Genomic DNA, 22,505 nt, shown 5'->3' with positions numbered 1-22,505 from the left:
CAATTTACTCGAGTGGCCACCTGTAGGATATTACTTTGTCCTCTCCCTTCTTGCCATGAGTAGCTTGTCCCAGTTTTTCCCGGAGTTTAGGTTTACCCCAGTCTCACCCATCAAGGTGTTCCCGAATCTCTCCCATCACTTTGTTTAGCTATAATCACTTCTCTATGCTCTCTTCCCCAAAACAGTTAATCCGAAGCTTTCCCTTAATCTGACTCTGCTAATTTGTAAGGTCAGACCTTCCTAGGACACTGAATATTATAACATTGCCTTTCTCTCCTCTTTATGCCTTTTGAATAATTTACTTTAAAGCTATGTCTTTTTTGTATAGACACAAGAAGACAATATTATGTTTTTGTAACTTGGGAATTTATTAGCTTCGAATATTATTCCCTTCCGGGCATCTGCATTCTTCACTTAAGCCTCAGTTCCCCTCAGTTCCTAGCACCCTAAAAGCAGGGTCCCGACGAGGGACAGGACGGATCCAGGGCAAGTAGTGAGTTGTGTGCTACTCTGGTATCGAGGTGGGCCTGGCCAAAGTGCCTACTTCTTAACTATAAGTTAAGAGCTTGATCATAGACAAATGCTGTCATGATCCAAAAGTAATGATGAGACTAGGAAAGACTGATCTGGCCTGAGCACTGTAGTCTGAGATTGAGATGGCCCCAGGAGAGCAATTCCATAAGCTTTAATGCATCTCTTATTGTGTCCATACAAAATGATTAATATGAATTCTTATATGTTTGCTGTCTGAGGAGAAGAGAAACACACTCATGGGACTCCGCCCTTGGGTGGATCCTTCTGCTGAAAGAGAATTAAGTCCTAGGAGAAGCATCCCCTAAGGGAAAGGAACCTCAACCTTATTATTGGTGACCACACCTATGTGTACACCCCAACCCCTTCATGCTGGGGAGATTTAACTAGGCTGTAAGAGTGGGTTGGGAGGCCCAGATCTAGAGATCCAGAGAGAGATCCAGAGCCGGGAGAGAAGCAGAGAGAGAGAATAAAATAAACTGATTGAGCAACCAGTTTGGCCTTCTTCCTTCCGTCGCCTGCCCTTGACCAACAGCACACACAGCAGTTCCAGGGCACCGAACGCAGGCGATGAGACAGAGCCGCCCAGAGAGCCCGAGAGTGCACACGCTCCACGGCAAGCTTTAGTTTTTTACAGGCACCAGTAACATCTCCATTCATCCCAGACCTGAGATTTTAGCAGCCTCTCCTAATTTGTCTTTCCCAATGATTGAAGGCTCTTTCAGGGTCGGGGAAAGAGACTTGTTATTTTTACTGTATTTGGCATACCGAATATGAGACAGGGAGCTAGCCAGGGACTGGAATGATAGGACAGCCAGGAGAGTGTTTGCCTTGCAAGCAGCCAACCAGGGTTCAATCCCGATCCCCCACACCCCATGTGGTCCCCTGAGCACTGCCAGGTGTGACCCAAAAAGAAAAACAAACTTTCAAAAATTTGTAAAAATATAGCTACATATCCACTTATAAGATATATATGTCATTTGTCACTTGTCATCCCATTGATCTTTGATTTACTCCAGCGGGCACCAGTAACGTCTCCATTGGTCCCTGTCACGTGCTAGTGTAGTCCAGTTGTATCTGTTTGCTTCAGGAATACAAAGAGCCTCAAATCATTCATTCAGGGTTTTGAGGAAGAAGTCTCATAGGCCATCTTGTAGGCCACTCAGTCTTTTGACGTCCCGTGGAATCCAGTCAGTAACAGCTCTAGTCAAGTGGTCATCTCTAAATTGCATTACGCGTCTGGCCCATCTGATTTTTGACACCTTGGCAAACGAGACAGCATCCCTGACTCTTGATCATCAATGGAGGGTGGAACTCTGGATTCCTTCTATTACTTGAGTGAAACCTGATACTCTAAGCATAGCTCTTTCTATTCCACTTTGGGATATGTGAATAGCGTTCTCATCCCATTTTTATAGAGCCCACATCTCTGAGGTGTCTGTTAGTGCAGGAAGAATGGTGGAGTCGAAAAATTTGCCCAGTGCCAGACGTTCTTCATACTCTTAACCACTGCTTTAACACTATTGAAGACTATCCACGCTGCTCTCTTACTCCTGCACAGTTCTGGCTCCAAGTCATTCCTCATCTTGAGTTCTTAACCCAGGTACACATACCTGCTACATTCAGAGTTGTTCGCTCCATTGAGAGAAAATGGAATGCCAGGGACTAGTTTGTTTTTCATGAACATTGTTTTTGGTGAGATTCAGCTGCAGTCCGATCTTTCTACACTCGTGGTCAAAGTCGGTCAGCACTTGTGCCACTTGGCTAATGTTTGGTGTTATGAGAACAATGTCATCAATGAAGTGGAGGTGGTGTAGTTTTCGACCATCTAACTTCACTCTCATTCCTTCCCATTCCAGTCATTGCATGACGTTCTTGAGGGTGGCACTGAAGAGTTTTGGTGAAATGGTATCACCCTACCAAACCCCTCTCTTTACGTCAATGATCACTTCCTTGTAGAATGGTGAAATCCTGGTGGTGAATCCATAATACAGGTTGCAGGTGATCTTGATGTACTGAGTTTGAACACCCTGTTTGGCTAGGGCTTTGATGACTGCTTCAGTCTCAACAGAATCAAAGGCCTTCTTTAAATCAATGAACATTAGACAGAGTGGCATCTTGAACTCTCGCGAAACTTCAATGAGCTTGATAACTGTGTGGATATGGTCAATTGTGATGAATCCTTTTCGGAACCCAGCTTGATCCCATGGTTGTCCTTTGTCTAATGTTTTGCCTATTCTATTCAGGATGACTCGAGTGAACAACTTGTAGATGATGGACAACAGGCAGATTGGGTGATAGTTGCTGATGTTGTGGATATCTCCCTTCTTGTACAACGGAATAGTCCTGCTGGTTTTCCATTGGGATGGAACCTTGCATTCAAACCGGTACCGTGTGAAGAGCCGAGTTAGTGTATTGATGAGTACTGGTGGCAGATTCTTCAAGTGTTCGGGTCTGATCTTGTCTGGATCGGGTGCTGTTGGTATGTCAGATTTCAGAAGGGCGGACATTGGGAACGACATATCCATCCTGCGGAATTTGGTATGTGGGCAGGTGGACGTGACTGTCGACGAGATCTGAGTAGAAGTCATGAATAATCCTCTCCATTGCCCTTCTGGAAGTTGTGATAGATCCATCAGGATGTCGGAGGGCAGTCATCTTGGTTGTGTAGTTGGTGAAGGACAGATGAGCATTGCACATACTTTTTCCGGCTTCTGCCACATCGGCCAACACTGCTGTTCTTCTCTCTTTGAGGTCTTCCTTTATCGCTTCTCTGCACAGCTTTGTGAGTTTGGACATTAGCTTGTGATTGCCTGAGTCTCGTGCCAAACCATGTTGGCGAATGAGCTTGAGAGTTTCCAAAGACAGGTGTCTGTTTGTGGCTTTCCCACTCTCAGTATTCCTCGAGCAGTCATGGAGGTACTGAACCAGTCGATCATATTCCTCCTTGATGTTGTCAACAATGGCATCCTCTCATGTTGCCACAATAGTGCCAAAGAGCTCCCAGTTGGTGGTCATTCTGGTTGTTCTCTTTTTAAACTTAAACTTTTCAGTCCTTTATCCCCATTCTGTGAAGTAGAATTTTTCATGAAGGAGATGGTGGTCCGATCCTGTTTGGAATTTTGGGACAACAGCGACATTGGTCAGGCAAAACCTTTGATTGAATACGATGTGGTCAATTTCGTTGTAGAACTGAGAGAACAATTACGTTGTAGAACCAGAAGACTCCCATGTTTAGATTCAGCCTTTTGGAATTGTGAGTTTCCATGGATGCTCTTGGTCGACATGATAAACTCAGACAGTATCTCACCCTGTTCATTCCATTCTAGGTCATGGGATCCAATGTGGAGTTCTTCAGGCTACCTTCTTGGTCCTATCTTGGCATTAAAATCACTGACCCTGATCTTGTAGAAGGTGTGTTCTTCTTTATAGAACTTCTCCAGCTCCATGTAGAACATCTCAATTTCTTCTTCATCATAGTTGGTTGTTTGTGTGTAGATGAGGAAGATAGAAACTATCAGCAGTGAGCCATATCTATTCAAGCGTAATCGTCTGATTCAGGTTGTTAGGTATTTGAATGAATTGATGCTCATGGCCAAGTTCATGTTGACAAGGACACTGATGCCACTAATGCCTCTGTTGTCACATGTTCTGAGGAACAGTTCTTCTCTAATGTCGAAAATGCCATGCTCTAGTGTTTAAAATGATATGATGTGATTGATGCCTTCTTGTTTCAGTCAGACCAATGATGTCGTACTTGATCTTCTTCACTTGCTTCATCAGGTCCTTGATGGATGCTTACAATGCCAGCATGCATGCATTGAAAGTGCAGATAGTCAATTTTAGTCATTCTTCCTTTTGGCAGTCTAGTTTGTCCCTGAGATTTTACCAGCCTCTCCTTGCTCACCCTTCTTAATGTTGTTGTATTGGGGCCTCTTTCAGTGTCAGGTGAATGAGGCCCATTGTTGTTACTGTTTGTGGCATATCGAATATGCCACGGATAGCTTGCCAGGCTCTGCTATGTGGGCAGGGTACTTTCGGTAGCTTGCCGAGGGATGAAGGCTTTTAGAGTGGCCTCCAATCGCCCTTACAGGTGTTCCCATGGTTCACACCATATTTAAACCCCATCAAATATGGTGCATAAATTATGGAAAATGGGTATTAAGTGTCTTATGGTGTGTCTGGAAAGTGGCCTAGAGCGTGGAAGTGGCTGGGTAGTGGAGGTAGTGGAAGTTGGCTGATGAAGTATTTATCTGGCGTGGGTAGGGTAGGGCGTCTGGGTTTGATCCCTGGGGCACTGGAGATTGGAGGAAGCAGACAGAAAATCTTGTTTCTGGGTCACGTTGAGCCTGAAGTCCAAGGTCACAAAGTTTATATATATATATGTATATATTATATATAATATCTGGATAGTCATCAGGACTTTTCCCTACTATTTTCTCATATCACTTTCTTGTGTATATAGCACAGGAAAAATCTTGACATTTAGCTAAACTCTGAGATTATTAGTAAAAATATAACAATAATGAAAGTTGCACAGGGTACATTGAGGTCTTACCATATTGAGGTCTTACCATTTCCCAACTTCTGTTTTCTTAAATAGTATGCCCATTACATAGATTAGATAGGTGATTGCAAGGTAAATTTAAATCTTGAAGTTAATATAATTGTTAGGGACAGAGGACCAAGATGTAAGAGGTTGAAAATTTAAGATTTCCATCTATTTAAAGATTTTCTTTTCTTCTTTGATACTCAGTAGAAAAATACATAATAGTTCTAGGTGAACAGGAATGCAACAGACTTTGTTTTGCAAAAAGAAATAAAATCAAACGGTCAATGTGGACTATTTATTCTCCTTAGAATTGATGGATTACTACTTCCATCCCACCAATTTGCCACCAACACAGCAAAGGGAGGAAGAAAACAACTGCTTTGGTGGTGGTGGACAGGAGGGAATTCATCTATAATCTGTCGTTTTTCTCAAGGCTTCATGAAATTCATTAGCTCCACGGACATTTTCACTTTTTTTACACAATATTTTCCCTTGCCTGGTAGGGAGAATACTTGATGTCTTACTATAACTTGAATATATACATCAAACCTGTAAATCACAAAGAATCTACATACTTGCTACAGTTTTTCAGCACTCTAGATTTGAACAGAAGGAAATCTTTAATGGAAAGTGCGAAAAGAAACCACCATTTCAAATAAATTAAAAGCAACCTCCAGGCAAAGGACTATACCTGAAAAATAACTTTTCTTCCTGTGTGAAATTTAGAATAGAAGAACAGAAGGAGCCCATTTCTAAAAGCAGCAGCTTCCAATCCATTCATTTACCCTCACTAAAATTCAAAAGTCCGTTCATTGTCGAATCTAGTCATTACGCCATAATATCAGGCTCTAACAAATTGAAATTTCTTTTATGTATTTGTTCCTCTATGCTGGATAAAAATAGTACTGGATGGAAAAGCCACTCAGAAACTGAGGGGTGGACAGAATTGTAAGGAGTATAGATTAGATTCTGAGGATGTAAATACATTTCAAGAAATTTCATTTCTACACAAAACCTATTAAACAATTCCATAAAAAGTGAGCTTTTACAATGTTCTAACACTTTTTGGATGCACACTAAGAGGGTGAAAGTTGACTAAGTTGATTGATTAAGTGAAAGTTGATTAATCTGTGGCAGTTTTTCTATTAGGAAGAGAGAAGGATCAGGTGCCCTTGGGAATCAGATTGCCCATTGTGAAATGAAACAGCATGATTCCAAAACTTTGTCAACCCACTGTGTACTCCTCAGGCCCAATTAATAAATAAGGTGCTTGAGCTAGATTTTTCTGATTCTGAATCTCTATCATCTTGCCAGCCAGTCTGAAGCCCCACCTGAAACTTCAAACAAAGTGCTTTGGGAGTCAAGAATGAAATGCTGGCCAAGGATAGAACTAAAGAACCAACCAGTTACCCTAGAGCATAGGCCTCTAATAGGATCACCCATGCAATGTCTTCTTCTAAATATTAAAGCACCTCTTTTTTAAATTGTCCAGTTGTACCAAAAGCAAACTGAAGCAGTGGTAAACAGCTTCCCTGACATTTTTTAGACAAACAAAAATGCTCAGATGATGCTTTAGATTGTGGTGTGAAAACCTTTTACACCTGTTACCAGAAAGATAACCTGTTAGTTACATTAACAACACAGGCAGTTGATAAATTCACTTCCTAAAAGGCAATAGCTAGAGATTTTCTCTCTTAACCAAATAAATGACTTACTTAGCTTAAATACTTTTGACCAACAAACAAGATTATGTAATCCTGTGGGTTAAAGTATTATTTAATTACATAAGATTGACAGCTTTGCTTTTCTTCTCACATGGGAGTAGGGCAGGAGAAGCATCCTTTGAGTGCTTCAAGAAAAAAAAAAACAACTCTGAATATATTTCTTGGACTACAACCATCTTCCTGTTTTTAGGGAGAAAAGGTCAACTTGGAGGTGTTCTCCTATTCCGAAGTTCTCACCGTGATTACAAGAAATCCCAAAAGCACAAAGTTTATCAAGGCAGAGCTAAACGTCCTGTTGAAGAGAGAAGGCAGAAGTGTGAAGGACCCTTTGCTTTTCTAAAGAGAGGTAAACAGATGAAACTCTTGGGGTAGTGAGATTGTTTTTGTTCATTTGTTTGGTTGTTTCTCAGATGGCTTAGGCTACAGTCATTGGTGGTCAGGTGTTACTCCTGGCCTGATCCTCAGGGGCCCATATGCAATGGTGTGATTGAAATGGACTAGGCCACATGCAAGGCAAATACCTAAATTACTATAACTATCTCTAGGCCCAGCGGAGGGTAAATTTTATTATAAAAATGACCTTCATAATATTGCAGTAACAACATAAATGCATGTTAAAAATAATATGAGGCCTACACACCATATTTTGCTTACAGATCTATTTGTATAAGCAATTTATCATTCATTTCTAAACAAAAAAAGGGTCATTGCCTTGTAATTGCTACACAACTCAGTAGCAAGGATAGGATCTATTGTTTCTTGGCTCTTGACTCAATCCCCCTGACACAATTTAGCATTTTTCTTTTACTCTCATACTCTTCTTTCTTATTTTTAAATATCACCTAATCAATCAGTAAAAGACTTGTATTGCTAGCAAATCATTAAAACTTGGTAGAAGAGTATATATAACCGCTATCTTCACGAGACATGTGCTATACTCGATGGGACCCTACTCAAATGCTACCAGACTAAACACACTATAAGAGGCCTATTCCTTATCTTTCACTTTTCATGAAGTATTGTCATTAGCACTCAAGTAACAATCAGTTTATTGAATCTTGTGTGATATTTGTGTATGTGTGTGCATGTGCATGTCCATCTGTTTTTTATCACAAAATGAGAAAGAAAAAATATTGATCTTATAGTAAAGCACTTAAAAATATTAGGAATGCTCTACTATTGCATACACTTAACCAAGTTGCTTACCCTCTGGAAGACTAAGTTTCCTCACCTGAATAATAAGAATATTGCATGTGTAGACTCAACAGCATATAAAAGCATTAAGTGCTAAGAAAGAGCACTAATATAGAGGGAATAGCTAGTGACCGCTGTTTCTTCCCTTTTCTCATAACAAATGATAAATTCCCAGACTGGGATCACATTTTCCATGTCAACTCAGCCTTGAAAGAGACAGTTACTTCAAATATTTGTGAAATTCATATTTTGAATTACAATGAGAAACATCGCAGGAGGATGAGAGCAGCGTGGAACACCTTCAAGAGCATCGAAGAAGTGGTTAAGAGGACAAGGAACCTCCGGCTCCGGGCACATCTTTTCGACTCCACCATTCTTCCTGCATTAGCATACACCTCAGAGTCCTGGGCCCTACGAAAACAGGATGAGAACACTATACAGGTATCCCAAAGAGGAATTGAAAGAGATTTGCTTGGAGTACATGTTTCACTCAAGTGATAGAAGGAATCCAGAGTTCCGACCTCCATAGACCATCAAGAATCAGGGACGCTGTCTTGTTGGCCAAGGCATCAAAAATCAGATGGGCTTGACGTGATGTGATTCAGAAACCACCGCTGGACTAGAGCTGCTACTGACTGGATTCCATGGGACATCAAAAGACCATGTAGCCGACCACTTATGAGATGGTCAGACTTCTTCGCTAAAACCCTGAATGAGAGATTACAGGAATCCAGGAATTTACCCAGCAATACCACTCCTGGGAATATATCCTGAAGAGGCAAAAAGGTATAGTAAAAATGACATCTGCATTTGTATGCTCACTGCAGCAATGTTTACAATAGCCAAAATCTGGAAAAAACCAGAGTGCCCAAAAACAGATGACTGGTTAAAGAAACTTTGGTACATCTATACAATGGAATACTATGCATCTGTTAGAAAATATGAAGTCATTAAATTTGCATATAAGTGGATCAACATGGAAAGTATCATGTTAAGTGAAATGAGACAGAAAACAAGAGAGATAGACATAGAAATATTGCACTCATCTGTGTAATATAAAATAACAGAGTGGGAGACTAATACCCAAGAGTTGTAGAGATAAGGACCAGGAGGTCTGCCCCACAGCTTGGAAACTGGCCTCACATGCTGGGGGAAAAGGCAGCTCAGATAGAGAAGGGAACAACAAATAGAGGATGTTGGGAGGACCCATTCAGGTTGGAAGATGCGAACTAAAAGTAGACTATAGACCGAACATGAAGGCCACTGGATACCTCTGTTGCAAACTACAACACCCAAAAGGAGAGAGAACTAAAGGGAATGCTCTGCCACAGAGGCAGGGTGGGGTGGTGGGGGATGGGGAGGTGAGAGGGATACTGGGATCATTTGTGGAGGTGAATGGGCACTGGTGGAGGGATGGGTAAACAATCACTGTATGAGTGAAATACAAACACAAAAGTTCATAAGTTGGTAACTGTACATCACAGTGATTCTCTAATAAAAACTAAAAAAAAACAAACCCTGAATGAACAGTTTGAAGCTCTTCCTGTTCCTGGAATGAAAAGATACCATTGGGCTACACTAGCGCTAGACAGGGACAAATGGAGACGTTACTGGCGACCACTCAAGCAAATTGAAGATCAACGGGATGACAAGTGATACAAGTGATACAATGAGAAACATAAAAAGGTAAAAGGCCAAAGTAAGAAGAGCAACCAAAGGGAATTGTATTTTTATTTATGATTATGATTTTATTTATTTCAGAAAATATGAGCAAATGATTCCCAGTGGCTCCTTAAGAAGATGGGAGTGGTCATCCTCATGGAGAGATATCATAGTGCATATATTTGACATGGAGGCATGATGAAGCAGAAGGACAGGGGAAAAAATGGAGGAGAAACCATATGAGGAGGAAGGACGGGCGAGGTGACAATAAATGCCAGTGACTGAACATGACAAAAGTTTAAAATAATCCACCTTTATTGCATTTCCTTTAAAGAAAAGACTATAATTTATTACCGAAATATACTTAAACATGGGAAACAATTTAAGGGCATCGCTTTCATGACCAGGTAATATCTTACAAACTGAAAACACAAAGAGCTTCACTCAGCCTGAAAATTTGGCTAGGGGATGTCTCAAGTCACTGAAAATTTAAATATACTAAACATAGTATACTTTCTCCAGCAGATTACTGATACTGGATAAAGAATTGTTTCCAGCTCAAAGGCAAAACAAATGTAAAACTTAAAAGATGCATTCTCTTGTAATCCTTTTTAAATTTGGATAAAGGAAGAAAAGCCAAAGAGCTTGTAGAGACTTATGCTCACGAAATGTGTTAGTGATAAAAGCAAATAAAAATGATTACCCCATATCTGGACTCCACCTTAGAAGTGCACTATTGAAACATCAGTGTTTTTACTGGACTCTTCTGCAACAATACCCTCCAAATATCATATTGTATCTACACCACGTCTCTTGTTAAAACAAGAAATCACACTGAAAAGCACCCACTCAACTCACTCCTAAGCATTCCACATGTTAATTTCTGAACAACACAAATTTAATTCATCTCAGCATTATTCTCCTGTGGTGCATACCCCTCCATATAAACAAAATGGGGATTCGTTACCATGGCAACAGAGTGTGACTTTGATCAGCTTCAATGATCATTGGCAGTCACATGTCTTTGATAGACACCAAATTGTGAGTAAGGTTTGATTATCCAATTTTTCAATCTCTAATTTTACAAGAGGCTACTCCTATTTGCCAGATGGAGTTCAGGAAAAGAAAAGAAAAAGAAAAAGAAAAAAGAGCAAATACAAAAAAAAGCCCTGTAAGGTAGCTGCACTTGGGAGACAACAGAGTAAAGTGCTTGGTGAATGTAAAATCAATGAGATAGTGAGTACCTTGAGAGTGACTTTGTTCACCTTCTGTGTAATTTGGTGCCTGTATGCTACCTAGCCAGCAGGAAAGAGAAGCTCTTTCCCTTTTTCTTTCATGGCAGATGTAGGTGATATTTAAGGTTGTATGTGCAGGTGTTTTGGGGGTTGATTTGTGTGGGAAGAGGAGAGGTGGTAGCCTGTAGCTTGACAGAAGAGGAGGGAAAAAAATCTGAACAATGTGTTGAAAAAGACTACAGTCTGAGCTGCACAGGACCAGCTGTTTTTGCTAATTAGAATAACAAAAATAGCACATGCTAAAATGTTTTTCTTCTTTTTTTTTCTCTCAAAAGCAATGAATGCTCTAGGAACTATAAGGAATGAGCTTTAAAATCCATTTAAATGGGGGAACATTTCAGGAACCATATGGGGAAAGAACTGAAAGGAAGAAGGGGAGTAAGGAAATAACATTTGATTTCTACTGCATTTTTTGGACAGATGAGAAATTGGGGCTATTTTCCGTTTTCTTAACATTTAATAGAAAATGTTTCCTTCGTATGTAGATTTCACAAGAAAAATGCCACTGCTGCTGTCTTTTACAGGGATGTGGGATGTACACACCAAATCAAGGTAGTGTAGGCACTGAAAAGGAGCTGCATATGTTCTATCATGCATATTGCATGTCTCATCTTCTACCTCTTGTTTTCTCTGAAGCAGTAAGGAGTAATTCAAAAACTTTGAATATAGAAATAACATTTGTGACAACAACAACATTCTGGACATCTGCACTGTTAGAGTACTTATAATAAAGTCACATGGCCATGGGGAAATTTCACAGGATTACAATCACAGTAATTTGCCAAGGTGTATAACTGGTTTGTTTTCAGCTGTTCTTCTCATGAATAATTATCAAGCAGGAATATCCTAAAGCTAGCACAAGCTGTCACTTAACCAAAATATTCAATATTTAACGTTGAATTTAGAATTTCATAAATAAAAATAATTACTGCAAAAGCACAATAATATACACTGTGTATATTTGCATGCATAAATGCACACCGCTACATGTTAAAATACAGGCTCTAAAGCAGGTTTATCAAAGGAAAGCATGTCTTGAAAGTGGAGGAAGAATAGAAGAGATCTAAACACAAGTAATTCTCTGACATTTTCAAGTATAGATTGGTCTTCAATACTTTAAAAGCTGCCTCTCAATGCAAAGTGGAAAATGAAAACCAGCCTCTGCATATTAATGGTGGTTGATTACAATTGTGTTAGAATCTTTACTAGAATCTGAAAATGTTTGAAAACAAATACTATATAATTCATAACAAGTTATGTTTTTAAATTAATACATGTGTGTCACTAATCATCTCAACATTAATTTCTGAAATGAACACTACAGTTCAATCTTAAGTATGTTCTAAAAATCTTTACTCCACAAGTGAAAATGCAGGGAAAATGCCATTTCCTGTAGTGCACATAATCAACTTACTAAAATCTGTTATATATTTTTTCTGTACCTCTCTAAAAATTATTTGAGTAGAGCAAATAGAGATTTACTTCTCCATTTCAGGAATCTGTAAATGTATGAGTTTATAAAATTGATACTTAAGTCTGTCAAGCAATTTTTGCATATATTAAGGATTTTTGTTTTACTATTTACTTTCCCATTAATAAAAAACTTTTCAGTAACACAGTCTAAACTTTTTTCACTTGAATAAAAGATAAATGATATTGGAAAAGTAACTCAAATAATAGAAACAAATCTAACTGAATAGTGGGTAATGAGTTGAAAATCCTTTAGCATATAAATAATATATTCACTTGGATAATACCATTTAACTCTCTGAATGGAATATTAGTTTCCTCAAAATTTTAGGGGAAACATTTAACTATGTTTCTCTATGATCATATCTACATGAAAATAATTTAAAAACATTCATTGGAACTAAGACAATGCAAATATAGCAGCAGGACAAAACAAATTCTAGTTTAACTTATAAATTACCGGAAGACTTTTAGATAGTTGTATCATTTTTCTTGAGCATGAAAGCAGATAAACATAGTGAAAATGATGTTTGCTTAGAAATAAAAAATATAATTAACTAATTCCTCAAATTTTATGAAGAATCCGACTAATAACCTTAGTCTTTCTACAGCAGAAAATTAATAATTTGGTACAATAACAAATGTATTAGTATTTCTTCCAAAACAATGTCTTAAAATAAGTAGAGTTATTTGATCAAAGTCCCACATGAGTTATTATCTAAGGTCAGAAACAGGTTGATTTGAAATTTATAAGATACACATATCCTCTAACTTATCAATTACTTTGAACACCGCATTACACATAAACCTGTAGATGATTAGAAGATCAAATAATAATTTTTCTAACTAAGCATTCCTCCATCCCTCCATTTTGGCCTGTAAACATATATTTCTCCATAAAAAAAAACCATAAAACATATATTTCTCTTCCATTCCTACTGCTGCTTTTGATTTGCTTCTCCCATCTTGCCTGATTTTAACTGTCTAATGTTCACCTTCCCGTTATTCATCTTTCTCCATTCTAACTCACTGTCTACACAAAATGGGGGAGGTCTCATAAACTCTTCAATATAATCACCTACACCATTCCATGACTTCATGATGACACTTTACACTCTTATACGTGTTTTCTTCTGCTCAGGATATCTTGAACTCCTTACCCAAAATATTAAATATTTATGTGTAGCCCAAGACTTATAATACTATAAAACCTTTCCAACCTTCCAAAGAGAAAAGTGGTGTTGACTAGTTCTGTTAAATATTATAGTCTAAACATAATACTGTGGAGCAAAAGTCATTTTATGCTCTAAGTATTGAACACTTCATAAAAACATATATGTAGGAATTGATGCTGATAAATTTCTATTTCTACAAATACTGGTGGAATGACTAAGTAAAAGCACTCCCAGTAAAAGCAGTCATTAGCTAGAACCATTTATGACAAAGAACAGAAGAGTTCTGAATAGAGTCATATCTGGCTACCATTGCCAGAAATAACTGGGAGAGTAATTTCATAAATAGTGAAGTAAAGAATTTCAATTAGTTACATTACTTGTCTTGCTTGCAGAAGGAAGTAGAAGATTCCACCTCAGTAGATATTGGTCACTCTATGTGAATGTAGAATGATTTCTAGGAATTAAGAAGGGAAACGGACACATTATTCTATCCAATAATATGTGAAGAAAGGAATAAGAGGAAAATGGAAAAAAATCAGGGCGCAGTGTTATTTCAGTGATTATAAATCACTAAACAGCATGTGCTTTAATATGCCAAAAAAAGAGTATAAAAAACGTTGAAACGAGCTCAACAGGCTAAGCACTTATTTTGCATGCCGAAGGCCCAGATTTGATCCTGAACACCATGTGAACCCCAAAGCACTACTGGGAGCAATTCCAAAGCACAGACCTTAAAGTCTGTGGGCCACTTAAGGTCCACTTTTGGGTGGATGGGGATAGACAGAGTAATACTATGCAACGTTCAGTGCTTACTCCTGATTCTATGCTCATGGATTACTCTTGGAAGTGTTCTGGTGACCATATGAGGTGCCAGGGAGTGAACCTGGGTCAGCTGTGTGCAAGGCAATTTTCTTATCCACTGTCCTTTCTCTCCAGCTCGCCAAGAAAACTGTAGCACTGCACTGTAGCACTGTCGTCTCGTTGTTCATCAATTTGCTCGAGCGGACACCAGTAGTGTCTCCATTATGAGACTTAATGTTACTGTTTTTGGCATATCGAATATGCCACAGGGAGCTTGCCAAGCTCTGCCATGCGGGCAGGTTACTCTCAGTGGCTTGCTGGGCTCTCTGAGAGGGACAGAGGAATCGAACCCAGGTCGGCTGCGTACAAGGCAAACACCCTACTCACTGTGCTATTGCTCCAGTCCATTATTTAAAATTTTTATTTATTTCTTAATGCTATGGACACTTGGGGGAAAAATATAAAGTTGTTAATTATCTTCAAAGAAGAAAGTACAATTTGAGAGAAAAAGAAAATAGATTGGAATGAAAAGAATACTTATACTTTAAAACCTAGAAGCTGGAAAGATAGTACAGAGTATAAGGCATGTGTCTTGCACTTGGCTGACCCTAGTTCAACCTCTGGCAACACATAGGGCCCTTCAAGTACTGCTACCCGTGATTATAGAGCAGAGAACCAGCAATAAGCCCTGAATCCCATCAGGTCAAAAAATAAATTTTTGAAGCCTTGAGATAGAAATGTGCCTGAATGGTAGATGGCCTGGCTTGTAAGCAGGAGGCCATGAGTTCTATACCCAGAACTTTCTAACTCTAATACACTTAGTACCACAGATGTGTATAATCCTCCTTCCAGGACATCACCACCCAAATGTGTTCAACCTCTGAACGTTGCAGAAAGGTCAACAGCTACAAAGTAACATAAAAACAAAAATAATGACATGTTAAAAAAATAATTTTAGAATTCTGAATAAGAAAGTTGGGGTACAAAAGCTGAAATATATTTATGCTGAAATAATTCAATGTATTGCAAGCCCGAATGGCTGTTGCAAATATATTTTCAAATGTGAATATGACAGTTAAAAAGTAGTTCTAACAACAGAATTGATACAAAATAATTTTATAATATTAATGAAAGCCCAATATCCACTTAAATATGAACAAATTACAAAGGAGCAGGGATGGGAAAGTGAATATGCCAGCAATTTTTGGTGAATGAACAAAAATATATTGTTGCTTTCCTGACTTTAACATTGAGCAGAATAAAAGACATATTGGAAAATGAGTAAATTAAAGATTATTGAAAGTCTCAAAATGTTTCCTTTATTAATCAGTAAAGAAGACAGTTATATTACATTAAAACAGTAACCAAAATAAAGAACAAAAAAATTTAAATTAAAACACTGAAAGAAATCAAAGATCACCTAGAAATGTTGATGATAAAAGGAAGAACAAATGAACCAATGAAGAAAAAATTGGAGCAAATAAAAAAGTACCATGTTGACTCAAAAGATAATTCCATGTGCTGTTTTAAGAATATAATACAATAGCATTCTTTTAATTTGAAAATAGAATAAATTATTATAATATAAGTGTGATATAAATACATGCTTAAATTATATACACATTAATTACAATTATATATTATGATAAGCTATAACACTTTAATATGAAAATTAGATATTTCCAATCAAAAATATATCGATTATGCATAGGTGGTAATACTAATGAAAAATACAGGTTTTAAGGTAGAAAGCATAAAATAGGATAAAGGAATGCTCTCTTATATTGATAAAATATTTTGATAATGACAATACAGCAGTTGTGAATTTTTATGTGTCAATACAATATTCAAATGTATTAAGCAATAATTGACAATAAAATATAAAATGAAAAATAGAAATAAAAGTGTCATGATCGGTTTTACTAAACATTGGACAGATCATGAAGAATTTGAGAACATGGACAATTATGCTATTATAATTAAAATAATGATAAATAGAGAACTGGATTAAAATAGTTACTAATAAGATGTTTTATTGAGCTACCTACTCTTTTCAAAGAATTCATGTAAATTAAAAAGTTAATGCTACTAACCCATTGTGGGAAGCTCAATGAATTATTTGCAGCAGATATAACACAGATCAAAAATATAGATTTGACTACATATCTGGCATATATAAAATTTTTCTTTTACTATAACTGTTGTTCTTTTGCCATATCTAATACACCACGGATAACTTGCCAGGCTCTGCCATGTGGGCAAGAGACTCTCGGTAACTTGCCAGGCTTTCCGAGAGGGGCAGTATGCCAAAAATAGTAACAAGTGTCACGATGGAGACCTTACTGGTGCCCGCTCTAGCAAATCGATGAGCAACAGGATGACAGTGACAGTGATTACTGTTGTTGATAACAAACAAGCAAACATATATTGCAAATATTTTCATAAAACCTAAGAGATTCTCCCAATCATTTAAAAGTGTATGGATATGCTCACTCACATAAATACTAATATACATGCACATACATAAAGAGCTACATAACATTCTAAAATATAAACTATTACTATAGAATTTCATAATGTTTATGATATGCTTTAAAATACTGCAAAAAAGGGAGGGCATAGGTGAAACAAGTATGGAAAATGTTGGTAATTATTGATACTTGGTGGTAGCAACATATGGGATATTTGAACAATTATATTGACAGTCTATAAAAAAGTTTACACATACAAATATTCTTTTAAAGTATAATATAAATTCAGTGATTTCATATTATCATAATATAATTTTCTGGACTTTCTTCCTATCTTCTGGTTAGCTGAGATTTAAACAGAACAGAGGGTCCTCTAAGAAATAATAGCATGATGCTGCTGAAAGTTGTGTAAGTGTCCAGTGAAACTTCAATGGCAGAAATGTAGGAGCATCTCTTGCACCTAGGTAACTCTATTTTCTTTAGACATCTATGTTCTCAGTTCAAGTAACTTTCCATAGGGAGTCACTGTATGCACAAAATTAGAATTAGTAAAAAGAAAAAATATATAGTAAATTATTTCAAAATATTGTCAAGTACTGGGCAAAGATTGACAGTTAAGAGAGTTCTGATGAGCAATTTGAAATAAGAACCATGTCAAATACATTAAGGTCACACCCACTGTTTAATGAGGTGGAGAGGAATTTTAATAAATTCTGAAAACCAAACTTAGGAATAAAATGAAGTTTGTAAAGTGTATAGCTCATAGATAAGTTTGGTAAATCAGATGTAATGACTTATTACGGCAATGTCTCCCCCTCCGTAGAATAATAATAGCGCTAGCAATTAATTATTTTAATTCCTATCATAATTAATAGCCAAGACAGATAGTTTTCAAGGTTAGCAACTAAGAGCTTAATCCTTCTTACAATGGTATCACTCGGACCTCCTTCCTCTTCAACATATCTCATTCTCTTTTTCTTTGCATTTTTCCTGAGGTACTGTGATTTTTGCAACCCTATTAATGCTAGCATGTGTACATTATTTCAACATCATACCCACCACCAGAGCGCTCACTTACCCTCACTCCTCCCATGTCCCAGGGACACTTCCAACCTATGTTAATGTGCACTACTCAGAATTTGTTAATGTAAAAATTATTGTTAAAATATTTTAAGAGTTAAGAATTCTTATTAAGAAATTAAGAAATTTTACCAATTAAGAACTAATGGAAAGGAAACATAATTTTAACATGACCAATTTTCACCCAATACAATAAGCAATAACACAGTGGATAGGGCGTTTGCCTTGCACAAGGTCAAACCGGATTCAATTCCTCCATCCATCCCTCTCCGAGAGCCCGAAAGCTACCGAGAGTATCCCACACACACAGCAGAGCTTAGCAAGTTACCCCTGGCATGTTTGATATGCTAAAAATTAGAGAATTGATCACTAAAAAAATGATGGCTGGAGGAATCAGTCGGGATGGGAGATGTGTGCCAAAAGCAGATAATGGACCAAACATGATGACCTCTCAGTGTCTGTGTTGCAAGCCATAATGCCCTAAAGTCGAGAGAGAGTATGGGGAATATTGTCTGCCATAGAGGCAGGGGGAGGGTGGGAAGGGGGGGTATACCAGGGATATTGGTGGTGGGGAATGTGCATTGGTGGAGGGATGGGTGCTTGATCATTGTGTGATTGTAACTCAAACATGAGAGCTTATAACTATCTCAGAGTGATTCAATAAAATTTAAAAAGAGAAAAAAAAATGTAACAAGTCTCACAATGGAGACGTTACTGGTGCCCACCTGAGCAAATCCATGAACAAGGGGACGACAGTGCTACAGTGCTACAATGAGATACAATAAAGATGTTTTAAATTATAATATTTGCAGATCAAAGAATATCTAATATTCTTTGAAATTGAATATTAATTTAGAAATTATATTAATTATATTAATTTAGAAATTATAACTTAGAAATAAAAGTCTTTCTAATTGAAAGACTTTTATTAAGGGTGTAACATTTAACCCACATTATTACACTTTGTGCTATTGTCAGAAAGCATATTTTTCTATATAAACATCATCTACGATGCCACTTCATTAACATTACTTTCATAATCAACAGTTTCCCATGGCTATTCATTATATACCAAAAGGAACATACACCGTTAGTCTACCATTAAATATCATCAATAGTTTTACTCTTACATAAGACCCCTCACCTCTAAGCAAATTTCTAGTAACCCTGTCCCAGAAAGAAATAGCAATGGGTCCCCCCACTGCCACTAATCATCTAAGTTCTTATTATTCATCAAGTCCTCATTTACATATAATTCTATCTGTGATGTTTTCTGATAAATCCACCCACCCAGTGTTCTCTTGTCATCTAAAATTTCAATAACAAGAATTGCCATCCCTTCTTTTGTCATTTGTCAAGAACAAATGTCTGTTGACAAGACCTTGATGTGCACACATATGTGAACAACCTTTCAAAATCCTTTAAATGGTTAGCTGATTGATTCATTTAAGTTTGGAATCAGAATATTCTATTATACTGTTTCTGCAAAATTTTCTACAACCAGTATTGATGTTTGAGGCTTTCTCTAACACATAGTCTGAAAGAACATTTCTAAAAAGTACAATGCAATTTCGTAAACCCAAATGAACATTTTAAATGGGATAAATTACAATAAGATAGTATAGTACTTTTCTGCCATCAGATCGCAGGGATACTATTATACTAATAAATAAAAATGGATATGATAAACTGTTTTCAATTATGCACTATTTGGAACTATATTAAGTATTCTAATAAGAGGAGAAAATGGCAATATAAAAATGCTTATGGAGAAATGCAACAGAATAAACATTTAATGAAAGGTTCAGAGGGGAGAAATGTATTCTCTCCTTTTTCTGAGAAACAAAGGCTTTTAATACAAGAAACAAATTCAAAGGCAGAAGTGGGAGGTAGAAGGAACACAGGATAAAGTCAACCTCTGATGAGGTGAGAGATCCCAGACATGTCATAAACATCTGTATGCCTTAGTTTGCACTCATAAAATAGAGAATACTGGGCTACATGTTTTTTAAGAGAAACTCAATCTCAGATAGTCTAGGATAATTTAATGTAATGAACTACTGTAGATAAATGCTACTATTCTTAATTCAAGTAATCTTTGTCTTTTAGTAAAATATCATTTTAATATATGTAAATGTTAATCAGTGGTAAAAGTTATCTTTAAACTCATTAAAATCAAACCATAATGAAATTTTCTTTTTTACCCAAAGGAACACAATAGTTTTAAAAATGTAATATTATTTTAATTTAAAAATATATTTTCCAAGTTAACTTCATCATATTAAATTTTATTGAAATGCCCTATTTTAAATTCTATGTGGTCATTGTATACTACAGAATAGACGCCCCCCACTTTCAGAAATCAACACACTTCTTAATATTCCCCATATGATCTTTAAATTGGTGACATAGCTATTGAATTAAAAACTTGATAATGAGCATGTACATTTTAGCTGCTTTTCTTATTCAGTCAGGTATGTCTGTCAATCACCTATTATTTCAAAGGTGTGTCAACCATATATTATACACATACAAATAATCTTTTATCTTTTTTATGCCACAAGGTGGCATCTTCTTATTTTTATATAAACCTCTGAATATTAACATAATTTGAATAACTCCATATACCTGAACTATGTTTTTTAAAAATTAAGACAACCATTTAACAGCTGTGCAAATATATGGCAATTCTGTTAACTAATGCAAGTAGTACTTGTGGATATTTATGTTCCTACAATACTCAGAATATTGAATTTTTAAGAGAATGATGAGCTGGTCACATTGTAAAGTCAATAAACATCGTTCTCTAAATGTTAAGCTCATAGAGATTAGTAATACAAAGCATGCACTGTAAATATATATGTATTTAAATGGATGCTTCCCTAGAAATAGCCACAAATGTGAAAAAGACTAAGTACACTGCAGTTTTTCCATTGTTTTTAATACCCTTATTAAATAAATAATGCCTATTTCTGCAGTGCCTACACTGTAGTTGGCACTATACGAGGCACTTTTATAAACTTTTTACAACTTTTCACAACGATTCTAAACCCAGACATCAGTCTAGTGTTTCTCAGTCTTTCAAAGGCTTGAAGAACTTGATAAACTCTTAAATCCCAAGTCCTGTCTCTTAGAAATTTGAAGACCTAAACTTTATAATGCAAAATAAAAACCTAGAAATATTAATTTAAAAAGTTCTGCCACCTTAGAACTATAAAATAACACTGCAAAATCATCTAAGGAAAAAACAACAACAAACAACTGTATCTAAGATAAATTGGTGGCTAAATGAAAGATGTTGATAAAATACTAAGCCTGCTTATGAGAAATATGAAAATCTTGATACTTGAAATTTCCTATCAAATGGTGAAATTTCTCATAACCATTTCCTATCTCACACTAGTATTGAAAATTAAAATTGAGAGTGATGAGAGTTTAAGATGGGGTTGAAAAAAGAGACTATCTAGGGTAAAATTTATATCAGTTACCGCAGTATCTTACAGATTTGTTACCCAATTGAAATAACTTACAATTTTGTAAAAAATCACTGTATCACCATCATCACTGTCATACTTGAGCAGGCACCAGTAACGTCTCTATTCCCTCCCAACCCTGAAATTTTAGCAGCCTCTCCTTACTCGTCTTTCCCAAAGATTGGAGGCTCTTTCAGGTTCAGGGGAATGAGACCTATTGTTACTGTTTTTGGCATATCGAATATGCCACAGGTATAGAAGGCATATTTCCTATGCAGATAGAATAAAATAGAATGACAATTATAGTAGAGCTAGGAATCATAAGCTTCATGCCTCAAGATGTTCACTGATTATAAGCTTAACATTGATATTACTTTTGCTTTAGGCATGATTGTCCTAAAGCATAAATACCCTATGTATTCAAAACATGTAATCTAGTATTCCTTGAGTGAGTGTGACTATTAACTAAAGACATAGGCATTGTCTATGAAGATAAATTCCCTGCCTATAAAACCCATGTGGATTAGAAGATGGTACAACTACCTTAACAGGAATTACTTGCCGAAATCTTAGTTGTTATCCTCCAAGCATGCTACTTGCATGCCCTAGTACACACACACATACACACACACACACACACACACATATACACTGGGCAAGAGTTATTACATTTAATTTTGCTTTTAGAAAGACAGCTAAATAATTAATTATTCAGAAACACTGGGCAGAGGAATAGCACATCGAGTAGGGTATTTGCCTTGCATGCAGCTGACCTGGGTTCAATTCCTCTGTCCCTCTTGGAAAGCCCGGCAAGCTACCGAGAGTATCCCACCCTCACAGCAGAGCTTGGCAAACTACCCGTGGCATATTCGATATGCCAAAAGCAGTAACAAGTCTTACAATGGAACTGTTACTGGTGTCCGCTCAAGCAAATCGATAACAATGGGACAACAGTGCAGTGCAGTGCTCTATTCAGAAACACTGTGATCTATAATGGGTTAAATAAATGCAAAATCAATAGTTACTCTTTATTAGTTTTTTCAGTCATCTGTATGCCATCTACTTCATATTTAAAAG

Source organism: Sorex araneus, chromosome X (genome assembly GCF_027595985.1).
Source record: "Sorex araneus isolate mSorAra2 chromosome X, mSorAra2.pri, whole genome shotgun sequence".
In the NCBI taxonomy this organism is placed as follows: Eukaryota; Metazoa; Chordata; class Mammalia; order Eulipotyphla; family Soricidae; genus Sorex; species Sorex araneus.
This window is presented reverse-complemented; position numbering follows the sequence as displayed.